At 41.2% G+C, this 12,310-nt stretch overlaps 1 protein-coding gene and 1 long non-coding RNA gene across 2 annotated transcripts in view; both read left to right on the forward strand.

The window, feature by feature from the left end:
* LOC140513790 (uncharacterized) overlaps positions 1-12,310 on the forward strand; it is a 65,491-nt gene that overhangs the window by 27,652 nt on the left and 25,529 nt on the right. The window lies entirely within an intron of this gene.
* On the forward strand, positions 7,426-9,273 carry LOC140513835 (uncharacterized). Its single transcript, XR_011970374.1, has 2 exons — positions 7,426-8,792; positions 9,085-9,273. It is a non-coding gene; the product is annotated as an uncharacterized lncRNA (long non-coding RNA).

Consider the following 12,310-nt stretch of genomic DNA (forward strand, 5'->3'; position numbering starts at 1 on the left):
AAAGGATAAGGGGGAATTAAAAACCTCGGAAAGTTTCTCAGCATCTCCATAAAGGGCAGAGCCAATGACTTTAAGCAAATGGCATGAAGAGTGACTGAGTTACCTCTGATGTCATAGCCAGTTCCATCACCCAAGTGTCTCTCCCTGTTTTGAATCATGGGTTTCAAACATCCCCAAAAGCTTTCCCCCTGGTAATTCCAAAGCTCTTAACAAATCAATCCTAGGGAGAAATAAACAAATATGTAGAAGAGCAACAGGATATTTAGAGCATGGTTTTAATTAAAATTTTCATGTTTCCCTCTTGATGTCTTGTATGACCCATTAAATATATTGTTTAAATTCTCCATAAAAGTAAGTAATAATTGCATGCTAATCATCATTGTTTCCTCATTGTCCTTATTGTCAGGATCTCAAAACTCCCTAAAGAGGAGGGAGTTCAGAAGGCACTGAGACAGTCTTTCCTGATTTTGTGACACAGATCCATTGTAGCAAGCCCTTTTGGTGTTCCCTGTGCACAAACCCTGAGATAGCTTGTCTTCATAGTTCAGCACATAAGAAGACCCCTCCAGGGGAACATACGGAAGAAATATTCCCAAAGACACAAAAGACAAAACACTCAGGGATATCCAATCCCATACTCCTCCTAATGCCCCCACCTACTCCTTTCTTCTTCCTAAAAGCACTGCAGTGTTTGGCATGGGATATACTGTACGGTGATAGTCATCTTTCAAACACCAACAATGCAAATTTTGCTGCTTCTTGCTCCTGTGTACTGGTTTCAAGAAACTCTAGTTTTGATAAGGGCTTAGTGTATCCTTCAAGGATATTGAATTGCAGTTGCTGACTTTTCTCCCCTCTAGCTCAGTTGCACTATTTTTTTTTGCTGTGCTAACACTAATCCCCTTTTTAAAAAATCCTGTCATCCTTGTCTGTCTCTCTCCCTCTCTCCTTCTCCTCCTTTTCCTCTCCCCTCTTAATCCCTTCCTCCTTCCCTTCCCTCCCAACACATACACCCAAAATATATGTACATCTAGATATACATCTACATATAGATATCTATTTATCTGAAGCTTTAAAATATCACTTTCTTCTGTACTTAACAATATATAATGATTGGATCATGTAGGATCCTGTAAAAAAAAGTTACAAAATGTGAAACACTTACCAGTCTTAAAAAGCTGTACTACCTGTTAGCCTGCCCAAAGTGAATGTTGCATAGAAAACTCAATAAGTTTATTTAGCCATTCTGAGTTGTGATTAGTCTCAGGCAGTCTATCTAAACAGTTACCTGAAGCATTGCCAGCTCTCATTTATCATTCAGTAGATCCAGGGGAGCAGATGGTATGATGGAGGGTCATTGCAGCTCTATAGTATAGAGATGATGCCGAGCAAGCATTAGTGGAAGGAATTTAGCATGTTTAGCCTGGAGGAGAGCAGTCAGTCTTGAAGTATTTGAAGGGAAATCAAATGGAAAGGGGATTAGAATGTTCCCTTTGGCTTTCATAGGCAGAACTGGTAGCAATAATTAACCAGTGTAAGAGAGGCAAATTTTGGCTCAACATAAGGAATAACTTTCTTATACAATCAGGGTTATTCAGAAGTGGATAAAAAAATGGGTTCTTCTTTTCTAGAGATTTTAAAAGCAGACTTTGGGTGATTAGTTGTGGGAATGTTAGAGAGGAGATTCTTTGTTTATGTGTAGTTTGGACCACATGTGATTCTCAATTTGTTGATTACCTGGGTTCATTTACCTTTCTGTTACTTCCTGACATATTCTCTTGTTAAATGAGAAAAGTGCCAACTTTGTGCCTCTTTTTTTTTCCTTTGGAGAGAATGTTCCCCATCCCAGGGCATCCACAGGAATCCCAAGGTCATAGATCTAGGAGAGATCATCAGAGGCATTCTAGACCAGTTCCCTCCTTATACTCAAGGAACCTAAGGCCAAGGGAGGTTGTGACTTGCCCTAAGTCATACAGGTAGCAAATATCAGGAGTAGGATTTGAATCCAAGTCTTCTGACTCTAAAGCCTCAGGAGGTAGGATCAGGGTCCTCAACCATCAAACAGAATGGACAAGTCTCTCCATAGTTCTTCTAATCTGAGTTACCATTCCTGGTATCTTTGTTCTTCTAATGCCCCACAGTAGTTATGATCTGCTTATCAGACCTTACTCATTCTTGCAGATCATAATACTTTACTTTGAGGGAACTAGATGGTGCAGTGTCTAGAGCACCAGTGCAGGAGTCAGGAGGACCTGAGTTCAAATCTTACCTCAGACACTTGACACCCACTTAGCTGTGTGACCTTGGGCAAGTCACTTAACCCCAACTGCCTCTTTCTGGGTCATCTCCAGTCATCCTGATGAATATCTGGTCACTGGATCCAGATGGCTTTGGAGAAGTGAGGCTGGTGACCTGCACAGCCCTCCCTCACTCAAAACAAAGTCAAGTGCAAGTCATGTCATCGTTTCTCTGATGGCGTGGTCCTCTTCAACAATGAAAGATGAATGCACACAACACTTTACTTTAGTTAGGTACTGCCAATTAAGTACTCCCCCACATCAGGTTCAGCAGAGCTACATTGGGACTCATTCCTGGATAGATAGGAATCACATTGTAACTCTTGTATCAGAGGGCTCTCACAGCAAAAAAGAACTCAGGGTCACTTTGGGTAATCTCTCTCTCTCTCTCTCTCTCTCTCTCTCTCTCTCTCTCTCTCTCTCTCTTTCTTTCTCTCTGTCTCACACACGCACACACACTCACACACACACACACACACACACACACACACAGACACACACCAATCTGGAAAATTACTGATGCTGCCCAGTGTGCTAACACCAACTCCCTTGACAAGCATATAGTTCACAAAGTTAAAAAAGGAAAGTTTTATTGAAAGGTGGAAGAAAAAAAAAGTAGAATTCCCAGTAGAGTTCTTGGAATATGAAGCCCCCCTCGAATGAACAAACCAGCTGTCCGAAACACCTCTGGTGTGTGACTCTTAGGCCATCGGCTCCCAACAAGAACCTCCAGTCATTCCCAAGGGCATTGTAAAATTTTAGACATTGATCTCTAAAATAGCTTTTCTTGTAGTCAGATGTAGGCAACTCCCAGCAAGTGGTATCAGGCAGCACTCAATGGCAATGCCAAGATTTTTCCTAGAGCAAATTTTTTTTTCTATCCTCAGATGTCTGCAAAGGGGAATGCCTGTAGGGTCTCCCTGCCTGGTAGGAAATGCAGCTTTTCTTTGCATCCCTGCTGAATGGTAACAGGACCAAATTATGGACTTCCCTTCCTTGTGGCTACTCACCCTGTTCTCACAAAAGTTTCCCAGAGAGCAGGACCATGCCACTCCCTTGTCTCCAAGAGAAGTCATGTCATCTAAGAAGAGGTTCAGGTATGATGACTACAGATTTCTATGTATTTTCTCCTTTAGATACCTGAAGGGAAGTTTCCCATCCAGTGGAACATTCCTTATTTGGTCCAGGAGTTGGCAAAGCAACTTAAATTTCTCCTGAATGCTCTCTTTTAAAAGAGGCAGTAGGACATATTGGAAGTAAACTGGACCCAGAATCAGGAAGACCTGGGTTCCCATGCTGCCTCTGACATCTCCTGACTGTGGAACCTTGTGTGAAACACTTAACTTTTCAGTGCCCCATACACCTCTCAAAGACACAGCATAAGTGGCAGGGACATTTTTCCTTATTGGAAATTCACTCTACCAATGAAATAATAGATCTGATTTTTAAAATCTTCTTTTAAATCCCTCATTCTTTGATTCTGTCCCCCCCGCCCCACCCCGAGTTTCTCTTCAGTCAGTTGGACAGCATCATTCAAATCATCTGAAATTGTTACTAGCCTTAGGGCTGTTGCTACATATGGTAGGAGAGATGGGTAAAGAGGAGAAGTTTCTCCAAACCAGCTATATTATTAGAGCTGGAGGTCCAGAGCTGACTGAGTTATCAGTCTCTTGCCAAGCATCTGACCCAGTCTACTATTGTCTTCCCTTTCAACTTATGTGGTTCTTTTGGATCTTAACCATTTACTTGGTCTCCTGAATATTCACTCAACAGATCCCGAAAAAAAGTCCACCTGATTCTCATTTATTTGTTTATCCTCTGACTTGTGTTCTTCTGGGTGACTTGACCTTGGGTCAAGTCTGACCTGCCTTCTATGTGCTCATCCACATCTCTGACCCATGTTACCCAGGTTGCCTAGTTCCCTAATCTAAGTTTCTGATCGCTGTTTCCCAATGCAGAAAGAGAACAATCTGCCTGGGAGTCAGTGAAATGAATATTGCCACTTGGCTTGCTTTTCTCTAGTTAATCAACATGGATTGCTTCCTATAGTCAGTAGGTAGGTAATTTTATTGTTGTTGCAGTACTGAGACATGAGGAATAACTTACAAGGAGCATTTGACCATGGAATCCCAGAATAGCCATGCAAGAGCATTTATTCTCAGGGAGGACATGGGGCTGAGGAGTGAAAAATACATTGTTCAGTTTAGGGCAAGTCATAATTTGATAGATCCCAATATTTTTGAGCAACTGTTGACTCTTACTGAATCTGAGGTCTTCTCTAACCTCCTGATAATCTGTCTTTCAGCAAATATCAAATGAGGTGAATTGTGGAAGTTCAAGCACCGAAAAGAGAGACCTTGGCCGCCGTGTACAAACATCTTTGGGCACCATACAAACTGCCAAATTGACACCTCATTGCAGACGGCAAATAAAGTTAAATTAAGTGACTGAGGGGACTTTAACAAATTACCTATTCAAAATTGCTTTTGCAAAGCTTACCAAATTCATGGCAGCCCTGAAAGTATCTCCCTGCAAAAAAATTTTCCCCCTCTTGGTCTTGTGGCTGCTGCAGGAAAATTAGTAAAATCCACAGAATAACATTTGAACTTTTGCAAATGAGTAAACAGCCAAAATAAACAGCACTTCGGAAAAAACACACATTTTCTCTCTTTTAAGAGCAGGCTGTGCCTCAGCAAAATACCTTAAAAGTGAACTAAAAAGCTTTTAAAAAAATAAACAATTCTGCTTATGATCATAAATTGGGACCATATGGAGATGTGAAAGCTGCAAGAACAATCCATTTATGCTCTTTTCTCACTGCCTGCATTGTTTGCATGCCACAGAGAATGCTTATATTAAGTTGAGTTCACTGAAGTCTTCAGTGACCCCCCAATAAGAATGAACTCTCTTCCTTCTGGGGCTTCTTAGGCAACATTGCAGAAAAAAAGAGAATGAAATGAAGAGCAATACTTGTTAATAAGCCACAGCTGAGAAGCAAATTCTCCTTTTCAATTTCCCATCATTTTACCTCAATTCATATTTCTCCTTTAAAGTGCCATATGGCCCCAGTGAATCTCAGTAGATCAGTGATATATACCAAAGTTGAAAATATGTGGTGGCATCCTTGTGAATGGTCAGTCATTGATAGAGCTATGTTGCAATTTGCCCTCTTGTTCGGCTTCCTGGCCTTAAGGGATGGTGAATATACAGACTACCCAGAGTAGATCTGTAGTCTGTTTTCTCCTAATCAACTTGATTTGTGCCATGGTGTCATGGGTAAGAGAATGTGGATGATCCGATGCCAGCCATCATCACTAAACAATTCAGGCACTGTTTGGCCACCAGTGTAGCATGGGCAATGATAGTTTCTTTAAAGGTGAAGGGTTACATTCTCATTGTCTCTTGTGATTATCACTTGTGTTTCTTATTCTATAGAAGTATGATGGCATAATGGACAGAAAACTGGGTGTAGAGTCTGGAAGACCTACGTTCAAATTCTGACACTCATACTGACTCTGGGCAAATCACTTATCCATCTTTGTACCTCGGGTTGCTCTCTATGACTTAGCTACTGAGTTATATAGTTAGGTTTCCATGCTGAAGATAATTCTTTTGTTATTTTCCCCAATAGCACTTAATGTCTGTACCACTTATCCAGCACTTACCTAACCAGTTAAAATTAGAAAGAAATTAGATCAGACCCCCAAAGTCAATTGGACTAATCATAGATGAGAACTTTAATTGAAATGGAAATGATGACCTCGGTGCCATTACAATATTAGGCCCCTCTTGGCTGCCACAATGCAGGAATTCTTGGAAACACCCAATACCAGGGCTCTGCTTATGAGGAGGGATATGGTAATTATTTGTAAAAGGATATGTCTTAGGATCATAGCATCATAGATTTGGAGTTATAAAGGCCCTTAGAGATTCCCTAATCCAACACTCTGATTTTACAGATTGAATATAGTCCTTAAAAATGAAAATTATTTCTTTAACATATGAATATGTGTTTACTGGAGATCAAGTCAGAAAGCTTTAAATCGAACTAACAAAATAATAAAAGGATAAGGGTATAGAGAAAAACACAATAAATGAGTTTCCTAATTTTTTCTTCCCATTAGCTTAGTTTCTACACAGATATATAAGGTATTTGTGCTAATTTTGGAAAGCATTTGCACATATTTGAACTCCATAGACAATCATAAACTTCATGCTAACCAGTCTTTTCAACCTTTTAAGAAAAGCTACATAATAAAGGAGGACTAATTTATGTTTTTTCTCCTCTTCCTTCTCCTCCTTCTCTCTCCCTCCTCTCCATCCTTCCCCCTCTCTCTTTCTCCTCTCCCCTTTCCTTCCTTCCTTCCCTTTTCTCTCTCTCTTTCCTCTCCCTTCTTTCCTTCCCCTTCTTCCTTTCTCTTTCCCTCTCCTCTCTCTCTCTTTCCCTCTCCTCTCTCTCTCCTCTTTCTCTTTCCCTCCCTCCCCTTCTCTCTCTGTCCCTCTTTCCTTTTTCCTTCTTCCTTCCCCCACTCTCTTCAGTTGGGGTTCTAATGTGTAATGAGAATCCTAAAGAAGGAATGAAGAGACATAAGGGACCAGAAAATCCGAAAAGTGTCTTATCAGCATTTGAATCTTTGGGAAGTGGTTGTACTTTTTGAAAGAGTGGGTGGATGTATTCAAATCAGATACTGCCATATAAACTTCAAGGTCAAGTTTGAAGTTTCTTAGAATATTATGTCCTAAGGAGGCCCTCTCATGCTTACTTTTTTTCCCCTTTGGCTCTTCCCTGGATCGTAGGTTCTGTTTCCTTACTACTACCTCCTACAATCTTTATCTTCCTTCAATTGACCATTCAACACCATTTATTTTTTTGAAATAGATGGTTATTGATATTTTTTTATTTTACCTTGCCTAGGCTTCTTCTCCCTCTCCTACCCAGAGTCATCTCTTCTAACAAAGAAATTTTTTAAAAAGAAAAAGAGGAGGAAGAGGAAAAAAGTTCAGCAAAACTAATTTTGCATTTAGAAAAATCTGACATTATAAGCATGTTCCATGCCAGAGGTGTCAAACATGAACCTGTGGGCCTCATGCAGCTGGAGTGCAGCCTGAACCAGATTAAAATGTAATTCAGAAATGTTTAACAAAACAAATAAAAATAGAGTGAAACATAGATAATGTTACTGTATGGTTTTCTAAGTGAATATTCAGCCTGCAGAGATCCTGACATACAGTTTAGTTCTACTTCTATTTCAATTTGACATTTTGACATTCTGTCCTCCCCAGCACAAAAGAATGGGAAGAGATGTCTTTTCTTGGGGGGGGGGGGGGGTCAAGATCAATAATTATTTATGAAATTTTCAGCCTGCAGTTTCTCCTATATCTATCTTAGTTTTGAGTGTTTGTTTCCATGTTGTGGTCCATTGGATTGTAAGCTCTTGAGAACAGGGACTGTCTTTTGCCTTTCTTTGTATCCCTAGTGCTTGGGGCAGCTAGGTGGTGCAGTGTCTAGAGGTGGTGCAGGAGTCAGGAGGGCCTGAGTTCAAATCTCACCTCAGGCACTTGACACTCACTAGCTGTGTGACCTTGGGCAAGTCACTTAACCCCAATTACCTCATCTTGGGTCATCTCCAGTCATCCTTATGAATATCTGGTCATTGGATCCATATGGCTCTGGAGGAGAAGTGAGACCTGCACAGCCCTCCCTCACTCAAAACAAAGTCAAGTGCAAGTCATATCATCATTTCTGTGATGGCATGGTCTTCTTCGGCAATGAAGGACAAACACACACACCAATCCCTAGTGCTTAGCATATTGCCTAGAATATAATAGGAGCTTAATAAATGCAAAATAACTGATTGATGACTCCTCTGTGCCAGGCATTGTGACTCATGCCATGGGTGTAAAGACAGTAAAACAGTCCCTACATTTAAGGAGTTTACATTCTAATAGAGGATGCTGCATGTATATAGACAGGCATCTGCAAAACCCATAGAAAACACATACAAGGAAAGGAAGGCATGAGCAGGTGGGGTGGAAGGGGATGGAGTTGGGCACTAGGAAAGTCCTCTTGCAGAAGGTGGTGCCTGAACTGAGTCTTAAAAGCAACCAGGGATTTGAAGCAGGGGTTATGAGGACGGATGTCATCCATTGATTCACTTCTTAAAGAGGGCTCTTATAACCTCACTCAAAGTGTGAACCTGAAAAGGCCTCAGCCTAAAAGGGCCAGGGTCCCCAGGGTCTCCCATTGCATTCTGGGCCATCTCCAGTCATCTTGATGAATATCTGGTCACTGGACCCAGATGGCTCAGGAGAAGAAAGTGAGGTTGGTGACCTTGCACATTTCTCCCTCACTCAAATCCAGGTCAACTGCAAGTCATGTCATCAATCCCTGATGTCATGGTCTCCTTCAAAAAAGGACAAACACAACAACAATGAGGAGGGAATGTATCCCAGCCAGCGCTTAGGCATGGATACAGACAAGAAAGGATATTGAAAGTAAGGAGCAACAAGAGACAGCCAGACTGATAGAATGCAAAGTATGTAGAGAGGGAGTAATATATAGCAATGGGTCATGTTCAGCACAATTCAGGTGTCACCTCCTATACTTGGCCCTTGGAAAATCATCCCAGGTGTCTATGTTCTCTCCCTCTTGAGATGACCTTCTCTATAGTTTGTATTGACTTATCTCTGTGCTTGTGATACTCTGCCCCTTCACATACACACATACACACAAGTAAAATATAATTAAATATAATTAAAATATAATGTCTTTGAATTTACATTTTAGGCACAGTGCTTTGCATTCAATATATGCTTGTTGATCAGCTGATGGAAAGAAGATAAGGATTTTCATGAGGAGGCAGAATCCAAATCCTAGGGAAAGGAGCCCTGTTAAGAGAGCAAAGAAGGCAAGCATGAGAGGGCTTTGTAAAGATACAGTGTTGCTACATCCTTAATAAATGTTTATTGAATTGAATGGAATTGCTGTCACCCATCTCATATCTCCTTTGATTATTTATTGCTTTTTGGGTTTTTGAAAGATGAAAGTTGCCTCGGATTCCTTGAGCATAAGACTTCTCCTTTCTCTTAATTCAGATCCTTTTTTTCTGTCCCTTGGGTATCTCAGGCTGGCACCCTCTGCCCACTAGCAAGGATATTTGGGAAGTGCCATGGGTGGGTGCGGGCTCAAGGAGCTGGCTTTAATAACCCATATGATTTCTTGAGCTTTTTAGACCATAATAGAAATGGTATACCCAGGATGGTTGGAAGAATGAAGGAAGGGGCTGTATTTTTAGTGCCTGCTGTTTGTGGGTAACATAACTGAAAACTGTTGGATCTTTTCCCCTTTAGCTGAATGGCTGGTATTCAGGAGCTTGCACCCACTCTCTGCCAGGCTGCCCTCATGGAACTCCCTTTTTATGATGTGGGTGACTGGTTACTTGGCACCTGCCTGTCCCACTACAATTCTTCATTATTGTCCAGCACTGATGTCCAGTCATCCAGCCCAACTGGCAGCCTTGGTGTCATTGGGTTATAGCAGAGAGGGTTTATTGATGAGACTTGACTGGCGGGCTGGCTGTGAGCTTGTCAGGGCGTTACCACATTGTGAGTGAAAGTCTGCAGGCTAGGGGCTGGGTCTGGATGCTGCAAACCTGCTGGCATGGAGCTGGCATTCAGACATTAATGAACGACAGTAGCAAGAATAATGGCCAGGGTCCCATCCTAGAAGGATTCTGCCAATGCCTCCCGAGAATGAGGACTTGGCTTCAGTCGCTCTGAATCTTCATGGTGAGTTGTTGTAAGGAGAATTGTTTTAGGAGACTAAGCCCCCTGGATCTCTTGAGCCCACTCTCATTTTGGGAGATCTCATTTTACCAATGGACACTCTGGGGCTCTAACCATTCTTTGGAAGTGGAAAACAAAGTAAGAAGATGCTTGTAGGGCCCTATTATGCTTGTGCTGGGCATCACTACCTGATCACAGGCAAATTATCTAACCTCTGTGGGCCTTAGTTTTCTCATCTGTAAATCGGGGATACTAGCCCTACATACTTCTTTGGAATGGTGCAGGTTTTCTTGCTAGTGTGCTCATGTTGTTCCTTTTGCCTTGACTCTCTACCAACCCCACTCCTTCTGCCCCAAACTCTCTTGATCCAGTTCTATCCATACTTCAAACCGCAGTTCAGATGTCATCTACTCCATGAAGCCTTCCCTGATGTCCAGTCAGAAGTCATCACTCTCACTTCTGAACTCCCAAAGTACTCTATCTTTAGTTGCACTCTTGTATTCTAATAATGATATTTATTAAACAATAACTTGCTAAGCACCTACTATGTGCACAGGGCTGTGTTAGGCACTGAGTTATATAGACAAATAATGTCCATAACTGATACCACACAGACTTTTAATAAGTGCTTGTTGAATGAATAAAATGACTAGCATGGTTTTACAAAGTACACTATGAACATTAGTTAGTAAGTCAGTCACATTTCTTAAGCACCTTCTATCTGCCAGGCACTGTGCTAAGCACTGGGAGTATAAAAAGAGGCAAAAGATAGTGCCTCCCTCATGGATTGGCAGCTAGTTGTCATAATCTGATAGAGCACTGGAGTCAGGAAGACTCATCTTCTTGAGTTCAAATCTGAACTCAGATATTTACAAGCTGTGTGGCCCTGGGCAAATCACTTAACCTCTGTTTGCTTCAGTTTCTTCATCTGTAAAATGAGCTGGTAAAGGGAAAGGCAAACCACTCCAGTATCTTTGCCAACAAAACCCCACATGGGGTCATGAAGAGTTGGATAGGACTGAACAAAAACAAACCCTGTAGGAGCTCATTGTCTAATGGGATCATCTCATGATTTCATTTGATCTTTACAACAGCCCTATGAGGAAGGTTCTAGTAATATCCCCATTTTACAGATGAGGAAGAGGAGGGTCAGAGATGTTTTGACTCACCTGGGGTCATACAAGATAAGACTCAAACCCAAGTTGCTCTTAATACCAAGTTGAAGGCATTGTCCTCCATCGTGATTCTCTAGATATCCTGTGCTATGGTTACTTGTGTATTTCCTTATCTTTACTAGTGAGAAAGCTTCATGAAGGCAGGACATTTTTCTTTTGCACTACTTTGGGAGGAAACTAGATGACTCAGTGGATAATAGAGCATTGGGTCTGGAATCAGAAGATCTGAATTCAAATCTGGCCTCAGACACTTTCTAGCTGTTTGATCCTGGGCAAGTCACTTAATCTCTGTTTGTCATAATCCACTGGCGAAAAAAATGGCAAACCGCTCCAGTATTTTTGCCAAGAAAACCCCATGGACAGTATGGTTCACATGAAGAGCTTGACAGGACTGAATGAACAGCAATGACAAACTACCTTGGACAGATTAAGAAATTGATAATGTATGTGTTGTTTTTCAATGAAGTAAGTCAAAATCAAAAATGTGGAAACATTTTGCAAAAACTGAAAACACTGTATAACTAGAAGAATTGCAAAATAAAGAGAGAGTAGAGCTCAGCATTACTACCTTTTTTCACTTCCTCCTTTATAGGCTGGTAGGGGGCTATAGTGTCCTTATAGAGATTACTTGGGCTTTCATAAAACACAGTCCTCAGGGCTTCACATATCCCTAGAAATGAATGGACTTGTGAATAGTGTCCTTTCTATACTGTATGTTCCTGTTAGAAGCTCTAAATTAGAAAGGGGAAGGTGGTCACATTAACAGAAGTTGTAACTTCCCACCTAACAGAGATCCAGTAACAAAAATAGTTAGTATTTATCAAGCATCTTAAAATTTCCTAGCATTTTGCAAATATTATCTTACGTTTCCTTACAGCAACTCTGAGAGGCCGGTGTTATTACTGTTATTGCTACCATTATACAGATGAGAAACTGTGACTTGCCCAGGGTCATATATCTAGTAAATGTCTATCTAAGGCTGGATTTGAACTCAGATCTTCCTGACTCCAGGTCCAGCATTTTATCCACTGAGCATCACAGGATGGGTCCATG

This window comes from Notamacropus eugenii, chromosome 7 (genome assembly GCF_028372415.1).
Source record: "Notamacropus eugenii isolate mMacEug1 chromosome 7, mMacEug1.pri_v2, whole genome shotgun sequence".
Lineage (NCBI taxonomy): Eukaryota > Metazoa > Chordata > Mammalia > Diprotodontia > Macropodidae > Notamacropus > Notamacropus eugenii.